This window comes from Taeniopygia guttata, chromosome Z (genome assembly GCF_048771995.1).
Source record: "Taeniopygia guttata chromosome Z, bTaeGut7.mat, whole genome shotgun sequence".
NCBI classification, from domain to species: Eukaryota; Metazoa; Chordata; class Aves; order Passeriformes; family Estrildidae; genus Taeniopygia; species Taeniopygia guttata.
The window spans coordinates 76694123-76706998 of record NC_133063.1 but is presented as its reverse complement, the minus strand read 5'-3'; positions in this window follow the sequence as shown (position 1 = coordinate 76706998).

The window sequence follows — 12876 nt, the reverse complement described above, 5'->3', positions numbered from 1 at the left end:
TTTAAAACCGTATTTCTTCTCACATCTACCACCATATCTTCCAAGGAAAATTGAGAAACTTTGATTACAATGGGATTCCTAAGGTGCTCTCATGTATTAAAATTGGCTACTACAACTGTAATGCAACTTGCTCTGATTTAAATATCCCAACCTGTCTACTATCAGGTGACAATGATCGATCTGTGTAACTGACATTGTAAGTCTTGAAAGCTAAGAAATGCAAAAGCGAAACTTGCTGCTCCACTTTGCACTAAAGACAGCACCACCCACAACTGGTACTTACTGGCTCAGGAGATTCAGCCTCAGGCGTGACCCGTGATGGAGCCTTGTGGTCAAACTGCTCCATTTGCTCCTCTTTGGCTTCTTCACCAGGAGCAGAGGGAGCCAGGGCAGACACTGCTGTTGTCTCTATCATCTGTGGCAAGAGAGAAGCATGAGGGACAGGCCATTACCTATCATTTAAAACTGTATTTCTTCTCACATCTACCACCATATCTTGCAAGGAAAATTGAGAAACTTTGATAACAATGGGATTCAAAGATGCTCTCATAGTATTGAAATTGGCTAAAACAACTCTAATTCAAATTGCTCTGAATTAAGTATTCCACGCTGCCTACTATCAGGTTACAATGATCTATTTGTGTAACTGACCTTTTAAATCTTGATAGCTCGGAAATGCAAAAGCAAAACTTTCAGTGCTGTGTTGCACTAAACACATCACCACCCACAACTGGCACTTACTGGCTCAGGAGATTCAGCCACAGGCGTTACCACTGATGGAGCCTTGAGGTCATACTCCTCAATTTCCTCCTCCACAGCTTCCTCACCAGGAGCAGAGGGAGCCAGGGCAGACACTGCTGTTGTCTCGATCATCTGTGGCAAGAGAGAAGCATGAGGGACAGGCCATTACCTATCATTTAAAACCGTATTTCTTCTCACATCTACCACCATATCTTCCAAGGAAAATTGAGAAACTTTGATTACAATGGGATTCCTAAGGTGCTCTCATGTATTAAAATCGGCTACTACAACTGTAATGCAACTAGCTCTGATTTAAATATCCCAACCTGTCTACTATCAGGTGACAATGATCGATCTGTGTAACTGACATTGTAAGTCTTGAAAGCTAAGAAATGCAAAAGCGAAACTTGCTGCTCTACTTTGCACTAAAGACAGCACCACCCACAACTGGTACTTACTGGCTCAGGAGATTCAGCCACAGGCGTTACCACTGATGGAGCCTTGTGGTCAAATTGCTCAATTTGCTCCTCTTTAGGTTCTTCACCAGGAGCAGAGGGAGCCAGGGCAGACACTGCTGTTGTCTCTATCATCTGTGGCAAGAGAGAAGCATGAGGGACAGGCCATTACCTATCATTTAAAACCGCATTTCTTCTCACATCTACCACCATATCTTGCAAGGAAAACTGAGAAACTTTGATTACAATGGGATTCTAAATTGCTCTCATGTATTAAAATTGGCTACTACAACTGTAATGCAACTTGCTCTGATTTAAATATCCCAACCTGTCTACTATCAGGTGACAATGATCGATCTGTGTAACTGACCTTTTAAATCTTGATAGCTCAGAAATTCAAAGCAAAACTTTCAGTGCTGGGTTGCACTAAAGACAGCACCACCCAAGACTGGCACTTACTGGCTCAGGAGATTCAGCCTCAGGCGTGACCCGTGATGGAGCCTTGTGGTCAAATTGCTCAATTTGCTCCTCTTTAGGTTCTTCACCAGGAGCAGAGGGAGCCAGGGCAGACACTGCTGTTGTCTCGATCATCTGTGGCAAGAGAGAAGCATGAGGGACAGGCCATTACCTATCATTTAAAATTGCATTTCTTCTCACATCTACCACCATATCTTGCAAGGAAAATTGAGAAACTTTGATTACAATGGGATTCCTAAGGTGCTCTCATGTATTAAAATTGGCTACTACAACTGTAATGCAACTTGCTCTGATTTAAATATCCCAACCTGTCTACTATCAGGTGACAATGATCGATCTGTGTAACTGATCATTTAAATCTTGATAGCTCGGTATTGCAAAAGCAAAACTTTCAGTGCTGTGTTGCACTAAATACAGCACCACCCACAACTGGCACTTACTGGCTCCGAAGATTCAGGCTCTGGTGTGACCACTGATAGAGCCTTGTGGTCAAACTGCTCAATTTGCTCCTCTTCGGCTTCTTCACCAGGAGTAGAGGGAGCCAGGGCAGACACTGCTGTTGTCTCTATCATCTGTGGCAAGAGAGGAGCATGAGGGATAGACTGTTATCTATCATTTATAACCTCATTTCTTTTCACATCTACCACCATATCTTGCAAGGAAAATTGAGAAACTTTGATAACAATGGGATTCAAAGGTGCTCTCATAGTATTAAATTTGGCTACTACAACTGTAATGCAACTTGCTCTGATTTAAATATCCCAACCTGTCTACTATCAGGTGACAATGATCTATTTGTGTAACTGACCTTTTAAATCTTGATAGCTCGGAAATGCAAAAGCAAAACTTTCAGTGCTCTGTTGCACTAAAGACAGCACCACCCACAACTGGCACTTACTGGCTCCGAAGATTCAGGTTCTGGTGTGACACGTGATGGACCCTTGTGGTCAAACTGCTCAATTGGCTCCTCCGTGGCTTCCTCACCAGGAGCAGAGGGAGCCAGGGCAGACACTGCTGTTGTCTCTATCATCTGTGGCATGAGAGAAGCATGAGGGACAGGCCATTACCTATCATTTAAAACCGCATTTCTTCTCACATCTACCACCATATCTTGCAAGGAAAACTGAGAATCTTTGATTACAATGGGATTCTAAATTGCTCTCATGTATTAAAATTGGCTACTACAACTGTAATGCAACTTGCTCTGATTTAAATATCCCAACCTGTCTACTATCAGGTGACAATGATCGATCTGTGTAACTGACCTTTTAAATCTTGATTGCTCGGAAATGCAAAAGCAAAACTTTCAGTGCTGTATTGCACTAAAGACAGCCCCACCCACAACTGGCACTTACTGGCTCCGAAGATTCAGCCTCAGGCGTGACCCGTGATGGAGCCTTGTGGTCAAACTGCTCACTTTGCTCCTCTTTGGCTACTTCACCAGGAGCAGAGGGAGCCAGGGCAGACACTGCTGTTGTCTCGATCATCTGTGGCAAGAGAGAAGCATGAGGGACAGGCCATTACCTATCATTTAAAACCGTATTTCTTCTCACATCTACCACCATATCTTGCAAGGAAAATTGAGAAACTTTGATAACAATGGGATTCAAAGATGCTCTCATAGTATTGAAATTGGCTAAAACAACTCTAATTCAAATTGCTCTGAATTAAGTATTCCACGCTGCCTACTATCAGGTTACAATGATCTATTTGTGTAACTGACCTTTTAAATCTTGATAGCTCGGAAATGCAAAAGCAAAACTTTCAGTGCTGTGTTGCACTAAACACATCACCACCCACAACTGGCACTTACTGGCTCAGGGGATTCAGCCACAGGCGTTACCACTGATGGAGCCTTGAGGTCATACTCCTCAATTTCCTCCTCCACAGCTTCCTCACCAGGAGCAGAGGGAGCCAGGGCAGACACTGCTGTTGTCTCGATCATCTGTGGCAAGAGAGAAGCATGAGGGACAGGCCATTACCTATCATTTAAAATTGCATTTCTTCTCACATCTACCACCATATCTTGCAAGGAAAATTGAGAAACTTTGATTACAATGGGATTCTAAATTGCTCTCATGTATTAAAATTGGCTACTACAACTGTAATGCAACTTGCTCTGATTTAAATATCCCAACCTGTCTACTATCAGGTGACAATGATCGATCTGTGTAACTGACATTGTAAGTCTTGAAAGCTAAGAAATGCAAAAGAGAAACTGGCTGCTCTGCCTTGCACTAAAAACAGCCCAACCCACAACTGGCACTTACTGGCTCAGGAGATTCAGGCTCAGGCGTTACCACTGATGGAGCCTTGAGGTCATACTCCTCAATTTGCTCCTCCACGGCTTCTTCACCAGGAGGAGAGGGAGCCAGGGCAGACACTGGTGGTGTCTCTGTCATCTGTGGCAGGAGAGAAGCATGAGGGACAGACTGTTATCTATCATGTATAACCTCATTGCTTCTCACATCTACCACCATATCTTGCAAGGAAAATTGAGAATCTTTGATTACAATGGGATTCTAAAGTGCTCTCATGTATTAACATTGTCTACTACAACTGTAATACAACTTGCTCTGATTTAAATATCCCAACCTGTCTACTATCAGGTGACAATGATTGATTTGTGTAACTGACCTTTTAAATCTTGATAGCTCGGAAATGCAAAAGCAAAACTTTCCGTGCTGTGTTGCCCTAAAGACAGCACCACCCACAACTGGTACTTACTGGCTCAGGAGATTCAGCCTCAGGCGTGACCCGTGATGGAGCCTTATGGTCAAACTGCTCCATTTGCTCCTCTTTGGCTTCTTCACCAGGAGCAGAGGGAGCCAGGGCAGACACTGCTGTTGTCTCTATCATCTGTGGCAAGAGAGAAGCATGAGGGACAGGCCATTACCTATCATTTAAAACTGTATTTCTTCTCACATCTACCACCATATCTTGCAAGGAAAATTGAGAAACTTTGATAACAATGGGATTCAAAGATGCTCTCATAGTATTGAAATTGGCTAAAACAACTCTAATTCAAATTGCTCTGAATTAAGTATTCCACGCTGCCTACTATCAGGTTACAATGATCTATTTGTGTAACTGACCTTTTAAATCTTGATAGCTCGGAAATGCAAAAGCAAAACTTTCAGTGCTGTGTTGCACTAAACACATCACCACCCACAACTGGCACTTACTGGCTCAGGAGATTCAGCCACAGGCGTTACCACTGATGGAGCCTTGAGGTCATACTCCTCAATTTCCTCCTCCACAGCTTCCTCACCAGGAGCAGAGGGAGCCAGGGCAGACACTGCTGTTGTCTCGATCATCTGTGGCAAGAGAGAAGCATGAGGGACAGGCCATTACCTATCATTTAAAACCGTATTTCTTCTCACATCTACCACCATATCTTCCAAGGAAAATTGAGAAACTTTGATTACAATGGGATTCCTAAGGTGCTCTCATGTATTAAAATTGGCTACTACAACTGTAATGCAACTAGCTCTGATTTAAATATCCCAACCTGTCTACTATCAGGTGACAATGATCGATCTGTGTAACTGACATTGTAAGTCTTGAAAGCTAAGAAATGCAAAAGCGAAACTTGCTGCTCCACTTTGCACTAAAGACAGCACCACCCACAACTGGTACTTACTGGCTCAGGAGATTCAGCCTCAGGCGTGACCCGTGATGGAGCCTTGTGGTCAAACTGCTCCATTTGCTCCTCTTTGGCTTCTTCACCAGTAGCAGAGGGAGCCAGGGCAGACAGTGCTGTTGTCTCTATCATCTGTGGCAAGAGAGAAGCATGAGGGACAGGCCATTACCTATCATTTAAAATTGCATTTCTTCTCACATCTACCACCATATCTTGCAAAGAAAATTAAGAAACTTTGATTACAATGGGATTCTAAATTGCTCTCATGTATTAAAATTGGCTACTACAACTGTAATGCAACTTGCTCTGATTTAAATATCCCAACCTGTCTACTATCAGGTGACAATGATCGATCTGTGTAACTGATCATTTAAATCTTGATAGCTCGGTATTGCAAAAGCAAAACTTTCAGTGCTGTGTTGCACTAAATACAGCACCACCCACAACTGGCACTTACTGGCTCCGAAAATTCAGGCTCTGGTGTGACCACTGATAGAGCCTTGTGGTCAAACTGCTCAATTGGTTCCTCCGTGGCTTCCTCACCAGGAGCAGAGGGAGCCAGGGCAGACACTGGTGGTGTCTCTGTCATCTGTGGCAGGAGAGAAGCATGAGGGACAGACTGTTATCTATGATTTATAACCTCATTTCTTCTCACATCTACCACCATATCTTGCAAGGAAAATTGAGAAACTTTGATAACAATGGGATTCTAAGGTGCTCTCATAGTATTAAATTTGGCTACTACAACTGTAATGCAACTTGCTCTGATTTAAATATCCCAACCTGTCTACTATCAGGTGACAATGATCGATCTGTGTAACTGACATTGTAAGTCTTGAAAGCTAAGAAATGCAAAAGAGAAACTGGCTGCTCTGCCTTGCACTAAAAACAGCCCCACCCACAACTGGCACTTACTGGCTCAGGAGATTCAGGCTCAGGCGTTACCACTGATGGAGCCTTGAGGTCATACTCCTCAATTTGCTCCTCCACGGCTTCTTCACCAGGAGGAGAGGGAGCCAGGGCAGACACTGGTGGTGTCTCTGTCATCTGTGGCAGGAGAGAAGCATGAGGGACAGACTGTTATCTATGATTTATAACCTCATTTCTTCTCACATCTACCACCATATCTTGCAAGGAAAATTGAGAAACTTTGATAACAATGGGATTCTAAGGTGCTCTCATAGTATTAAATTTGGCTACTACAACTGTAATGCAACTTGCTCTGATTTAAATATCCCAACCTGTCTACTATCAGGTGACAATGATCTATTTGTGTAACTGACCTTTTAAATCTTGATAGCTCGGAAATGCAAAAGCAAAACTTTCAGTGCTCTGTTGCACTAAAGACAGCACCACCCACAACTGGCACTTACTGGCTCCGAAGATTCAGGTTCTGGTGTGACCCGTGATGGAGCCTTGTGGTCAAACTGCTCAATTGGTTCCTCCGTGGCTTCCTCACCAGGAGCAGAGGGAGCCAGGGCAGACACTGCTGTTGTCTCTATCATCTGTGGCAAGAGAGAAGCATGAGGGACAGGCCATTACCTATCATTTAAAACCGCATTTCTTCTCACATCTACCACCATATCTTGCAAGGAAAACTGAGAAACTTTGATTACAATGGGATTCTAAATTGCTCTCATGTATTAAAATTGGCTACTACAACTGTAATGCAACTTGCTCTGATTTAAATATCCCAACCTGTCTACTATCAGGTGACAATGATCGATCTGTGTAACTGACCTTTTAAATCTTGATAGCTCAGAAATTCAAAGCAAAACTTTCAGTGCTGGGTTGCACTAAAGACAGCACCACCCAAGACTGGCACTTACTGGCTCAGGAGATTCAGCCTCAGGCGTGACCCGTGATGGAGCCTTGTGGTCAAATTGCTCAATTTGCTCCTCTTTAGGTTCTTCACCAGGAGCAGAGGGAGCCAGGGCAGACACTGCTGTTGTCTCGATCATCTGTGGCAAGAGAGAAGCATGAGGGACAGGCCATTACCTATCATTTAAAACCGTATTTCTTCTCACATCTACCACCATATCTTGCAAGGAAAATTGAGAAACTTTGATAACAATGGGATTCAAAGATGCTCTCATAGTATTGAAATTGGCTAAAACAACTCTAATTCAAATTGCTCTGAATTAAGTATTCCACGCTGCCTACTATCAGGTGACAATGATCTATTTGTGTAACTGACCTTTTAAATCTTGATAGCTCGGAAATGCAAAAGCAAAACTTTCAGTGCTGTGTTGCACTAAACACATCACCACCCACAACTGGCACTTACTGGCTCAGGAGATTCAGCCACAGGCGTTACCACTGATGGAGCCTTGAGGTCATACTCCTCAATTTCCTCCTCCACAGCTTCCTCACCAGGAGCAGAGGGAGCCAGGGCAGACACTGCTGTTGTCTCTATCATCTGTGGCAAGAGAGAAGCATGAGGGACAGGCCATTACCTATCATTTAAAATTGCATTTCTTCTCACATCTACCACCATATCTTGCAAGGAAAATTGAGAAACTTTGATTACAATGGGATTCTAAATTGCTCTCATGTATGAAAATTGGCTACTACAACTGTAATGCAACTTGCTCTGATTTAAATATCCCAATCTGTCTACTATCAGGTGACAATGATCGATCTGTGTAACTGACATTGTAAGTCTTGAAAGCTAAGAAATGCAAAAGAGAAACTGGCTGCTCTGCCTTGCACTAAAAACAGCCCAACCCACAACTGGCACTTACTGGCTCAGGAGATTCAGGCTCAGGCGTTACCACTGATGGAGCCTTGAGGTCATACTCCTCAATTTGCTCCTCCACGGCTTCTTCACCAGGAGGAGAGGGAGCCAGGGCAGACACTGGTGGTGTCTCTGTCATCTATGGCAGGAGAGAAGCATGAGGGACAGACTGTTATCTATCATTTATAACCTCATTGCTTCTCACATCTACCACCATATCTTGCAAGGAAAATTGAGAATCTTTGATTACAATGGGATTCTAAAGTGCTCTCATGTATTAACATTGTCTACTACAACTGTAATACAACTTGCTCTGATTTAAATATCCCAACCTGTCTACTATCAGGTGACAATGATTGATTTGTGTAACTGACCTTTTAAATCTTGATTGCTCGGAAATGCAAAAGCAAAACTTTCAGTGCTGTATTGCACTAAAGACAGCCCCACCCACAACTGGCACTTACTGGCTCCGAAGATTCAGCCTCAGGCGTGACCCGTGATGGAGCCTTGTGGTCAAACTGCTCACTTTGCTCCTCTTTGGCTACTTCACCAGGAGCAGAGGGAGCCAGGGCAGACACTGCTGTTGTCTCGATCATCTGTGGCAAGAGAGAAGCATGAGGGACAGGCCATTACCTATCATTTAAAACCGTATTTCTTCTCACATCTACCACCATATCTTGCAAGGAAAATTGAGAAACTTTGATAACAATGGGATTCAAAGATGCTCTCATAGTATTGAAATTGGCTAAAACAACTCTAATTCAAATTGCTCTGAATTAAGTATTCCACGCTGCCTACTATCAGGTGACAATGATCTATTTGTGTAACTGACCTTTTAAATCTTGATAGCTCGGAAATGCAAAAGCAAAACTTTCAGTGCTGTGTTGCACTAAACACATCACCACCCACAACTGGCACTTACTGGCTCAGGAGATTCAGCCACAGGCGTTACCACTGATGGAGCCTTGAGGTCATACTCCTCAATTTCCTCCTCCACAGCTTCCTCACCAGGAGCAGAGGGAGCCAGGGCAGACACTGCTGTTGTCTCGATCATCTGTGGCAAGAGAGAAGCATGAGGGACAGGCCATTACCTATCATTTAAAACCGTATTTCTTCTCACATCTACCACCATATCTTCCAAGGAAAATTGAGAAACTTTGATTACAATGGGATTCCTAAGGTGCTCTCATGTATTAAAATCGGCTACTACAACTGTAATGCAACTAGCTCTGATTTAAATATCCCAACCTGTCTGCTATCAGGTGACAATGATCGATCTGTGTAACTGACATTGTAAGTCTTGAAAGCTAAGAAATGCAAAAGCGAAACTTGCTGCTCTACTTTGCACTAAAGACAGCACCACCCACAACTGGTACTTACTGGCTCAGGAGATTCAGCCACAGGCGTTACCACTGATGGAGCCTTGTGATCAAACTGCTTAATTTGCTCCTCTTTGGCTTCTTCACCAGGAGCAGAGGGAGCCAGGGCAGACACTGCTGTTGTCTCTATCATCTGTGGCAAGAGAGAAGCATGAGGGACAGGCCATTACCTATCATTTAAAATTGCATTTCTTCTCACATCTACCACCATATCTTGCAAGGAAAATTGAGAAACTTTGATTACAATGGGATTCTAAATTGCTCTCATGTATTAAAATTGGCTACTACAACTGTAATGCAACTTGCTCTGATTTAAATATCCCAACCTGTCTACTATCAGGTGACAATGATCGATCTGTGTAACTGACATTGTAAGTCTTGAAAGCTAAGAAATGCAAAAGAGAAACTGGCTGCTCTGCCTTGCACTAAAAACAGCCCCACCCACAACTGGCACTTACTGGCTCAGGAGATTCAGGCTCAGGCGTTACCACTGATGGAGCCTTGAGGTCATACTCCTCAATTTGCTCCTCCACGGCTTCTTCACCAGGAGGAGAGGGAGCCAGGGCAGACACTGGTGGTGTCTCTGTCATCTGTGGCAGGAGAGAAGCATGAGGGACAGACTGTTATCTATGATTTATAACCTCATTGCTTCTCACATCTACCACCATATCTTGCAAGGAAAATTGAGAATCTTTGATAACAATGGGATTCTAAAGTGCTCTCATGTATTAACATTGTCTACTACAACTGTAATACAACTTGCTCTGATTTAAATATCCCAACCTGTCTACTATCAGGTGACAATGATTGATTTGTGTAACTGACCTTTTAAATCTTGATTGCTCGGAAATGCAAAAGCAAAACTTTCAGTGCTGTATTGCACTAAAGACAGCCCCACCCACAACTGGCACTTACTGGCTCCGAAGATTCAGCCTCAGGCGTGACCCGTGATGGAGCCTTGTGGTCAAACTGCTCACTTTGCTCCTCTTTGGCTACTTCACCAGGAGCAGAGGGAGCCAGGGCAGACACTGCTGTTGTCTCGATCATCTGTGGCAAGAGAGAAGCATGAGGGACAGGCCATTACCTATCATTTAAAACCGTATTTCTTCTCACATCTACCACCATATCTTGCAAGGAAAATTGAGAAACTTTGATAACAATGGGATTCAAAGATGCTCTCATAGTATTGAAATTGGCTAAAACAACTCTAATTCAAATTGCTCTGAATTAAGTATTCCACGCTGCCTACTATCAGGTGACAATGATCTATTTGTGTAACTGACCTTTTAAATCTTGATAGCTCGGAAATGCAAAAGCAAAACTTTCAGTGCTGTGTTGCACTAAACACATCACCACCCACAACTGGCACTTACTGGCTCAGGAGATTCAGCCACAGGCGTTACCACTGATGGAGCCTTGAGGTCATACTCCTCAATTTCCTCCTCCACAGCTTCCTCACCAGGAGCAGAGGGAGCCAGGGCAGACACTGCTGTTGTCTCTATCATCTGTGGCAAGAGAGAAGCATGAGGGACAGGCCATTACCTATCATTTAAAATTGCATTTCTTCTCACATCTACCACCATATCTTGCAAGGAAAATTGAGAAACTTTGATTACAATGGGATTCTAAATTGCTCTCATGTATGAAAATTGGCTACTACAACTGTAATGCAACTTGCTCTGATTTAAATATCCCAATCTGTCTACTATCAGGTGACAATGATCGATCTGTGTAACTGACATTGTAAGTCTTGAAAGCTAAGAAATGCAAAAGAGAAACTGGCTGCTCTGCCTTGCACTAAAAACAGCCCAACCCACAACTGGCACTTACTGGCTCAGGAGATTCAGGCTCAGGCGTTACCACTGATGGAGCCTTGAGGTCATATTCCTCAATTTGCTCCTCCACGGCTTCTTCACCAGGAGGAGAGGGAGCCAGGGCAGACACTGGTGGTGTCTCTGTCATCTGTGGCAGGAGAGAAGCATGAGGGACAGACTGTTATCTATCATTTATAACCTCATTGCTTCTCACATCTACCACCATATCTTGCAAGGAAAATTGAGAATCTTTGATTACAATGGGATTCTAAAGTGCTCTCATGTATTAACATTGTCTACTACAACTGTAATACAACTTGCTCTGATTTAAATATCCCAACCTGTCTACTATCAGGTGACAATGATTGATTTGTGTAACTGACCTTTTAAATCTTGATTGCTCGGAAATGCAAAAGCAAAACTTTCAGTGCTGTATTGCACTAAAGACAGCCCCACCCACAACTGGCACTTACTGGCTCCGAAGATTCAGCCTCAGGCGTGACCCGTGATGGAGCCTTGTGGTCAAACTGCTCACTTTGCTCCTCTTTGGCTACTTCACCAGGAGCAGAGGGAGCCAGGGCAGACACTGCTGTTGTCTCGATCATCTGTGGCAAGAGAGAAGCATGAGGGACAGGCCATTACCTATCATTTAAAACCGTATTTCTTCTCACATCTACCACCATATCTTGCAAGGAAAATTGAGAAACTTTGATAACAATGGGATTCAAAGATGCTCTCATAGTATTGAAATTGGCTAAAACAACTCTAATTCAAATTGCTCTGAATTAAGTATTCCACGCTGCCTACTATCAGGTGACAATGATCTATTTGTGTAACTGACCTTTTAAATCTTGATAGCTCGGAAATGCAAAAGCAAAACTTTCAGTGCTGTGTTGCACTAAACACATCACCACCCACAACTGGCACTTACTGGCTCAGGAGATTCAGCCACAGGCGTTACCACTGATGGAGCCTTGAGGTCATACTCCTCAATTTCCTCCTCCACAGCTTCCTCACCAGGAGCAGAGGGAGCCAGGGCAGACACTGCTGTTGTCTCTATCATCTGTGGCAAGAGAGAAGCATGAGGGACAGGCCATTACCTATCATTTAAAATTGCATTTCTTCTCACATCTACCACCATATCTTGCAAGGAAAATTGAGAAACTTTGATTACAATGGGATTCTAAATTGCTCTCATGTATGAAAATTGGCTACTACAACTGTAATGCAACTTGCTCTGATTTAAATATCCCAATCTGTCTACTATCAGGTGACAATGATCGATCTGTGTAACTGACATTGTAAGTCTTGAAAGCTAAGAAATGCAAAAGAGAAACTGGCTGCTCTGCCTTGCACTAAAAACAGCCCAACCCACAACTGGCACTTACTGGCTCAGGAGATTCAGGCTCAGGCGTTACCACTGATGGAGCCTTGAGGTCATACTCCTCAATTTGCTCCTCCACGGCTTCTTCACCAGGAGGAGAGGGAGCCAGGGCAGACACTGGTGGTGTCTCTGTCATCTGTGGCAGGAGAGAAGCATGAGGGACAGACTGTTATCTATCATTTATAACCTCATTGCTTCTCACATCTACCACCATATCTTGCAAGGAAAATTGAGAATCTTTGATTA